This window comes from Neovison vison, chromosome 12 (genome assembly GCF_020171115.1).
Source record: "Neovison vison isolate M4711 chromosome 12, ASM_NN_V1, whole genome shotgun sequence".
In the NCBI taxonomy this organism is placed as follows: Eukaryota; Metazoa; Chordata; class Mammalia; order Carnivora; family Mustelidae; genus Neogale; species Neogale vison.
In genome coordinates, this window is record NC_058102.1 from 134,352,093 (window position 1) to 134,353,623 (window position 1,531).

A 1,531-nucleotide genomic window follows, 5' to 3' on the forward strand; every position below is an offset into this window, starting at 1 on the left:
CTTTCAGATTTTTCTATATAACCAAAGTTTATCAAACTTTTTCTTTAACTACTGTTTTACTAATTTCTTAAGGTGGAGCCAAAGGTCATCAGTTTGAGGCTTTTCTTCTTTTTTAGTACATACTTTCAGTGCTATAAATGTTCATGTGAGTGCTGCTACTGCAGGATTCCAGAAATTCATATGTTTTCTATGTTCATTTCCATTCAGTTCAGAATATTTTCTAATTTCTTTTTTCTTTACTTCTTTGACCCAGGGGTTATTTAAAGATTTTATTTATTTGAGAGAGATAGAGAGAGAGAGAGAGAAAGAGCATGAGCTGGGGGGGAAGAAGACTCCCCTCTAAGCAGGGAGCCCAGTGTGGGGCTTGATCCCAGGACCCTGAGATCATGACCTGAGCCGAAGGCAGACACTTAACTGACTGAGCCACCCAGGCGCCCTGACCCAGGGTTTATTTAGATGTGTGTTAATTAGTTTGCAAATATTTGAGTATTCTCCAGAGATATTTTTATTCTTGATTTCTAATTTGATTTCTTTGTGGTCATAAAATACACTCTTATGACTTCATTTCTTTTGACTTACCCCTCCTATTTTAATTTATTTTATGATCCAGAATATCATCTCTTTTGGCAAGTGTTCCATGGATGCTTGAGAAGAACAGTGGCATTCAAGTCTACTATGTCCTTGCTGATTTTCTGCCTACTGAAATCTCTGACTATAATTGTGAATTTGCTTGTTCCTCTGAAGTTCTGTCAATTTTACTTTGTGTATTTTGAACCTGTTAATAGATGCATAAACATTTAGGTTTATTATGCTTCCTTTAGTTGACTGGTTTATCATTATTAAATGAACTTATTTATTGCTGCTAATGTTTTTTGTTTTGAAATCTATTTTGTGTGCTATTAATGTAACCACTCAGGCTCAGCCTTCTTTTGCCCAGTGTTAGTGTGGTCTCTCATATTTCTGACCTCTTAACACATTTGCAGTTTTTACATTTAAAATGCATTTTTTAATAGGTGGCAGATAGCTGGGTCTTCCATTTTTATCCATTTTGACGTCTGCCTTTTCATTGAGGCTTTTAGACCATTTTCATTTAATGTGATTATTGATGTAGTTGATTTGAATCTGTCATCATGTTGTTTGACTTCAATTTGTCCTTTCTGCTCTTCATTCCATTCTCTTCTTTTCTGATTTCTTTCAGATTGAGCAAGTAATTTTTATGATTTAGTTTTATTTATGTGTGTATGTGTATGTATGTATTTTGCTTACTAGCTATAACTCTTTAGTTTTGCTATTTTGGTGATTAGAGTCTAAAGTATATGACCTGAGCATCATAGTCCTCCATCTAGTAATGTTATAACACATCATATGTCGTTTAAGAAAATTATAAAGGTTTACTTCCTTTTCTTCACTCCTAGCCAGATCCTTCTGGATCTGTGGGTTTATAGTTTTCATTAAGTTTAGAAAGGTTTTGGCCATTTTTTCTTTTCTTTTTTTAAAAAGATTGTATTCATTTATTTGAGAGAGAGAAGGA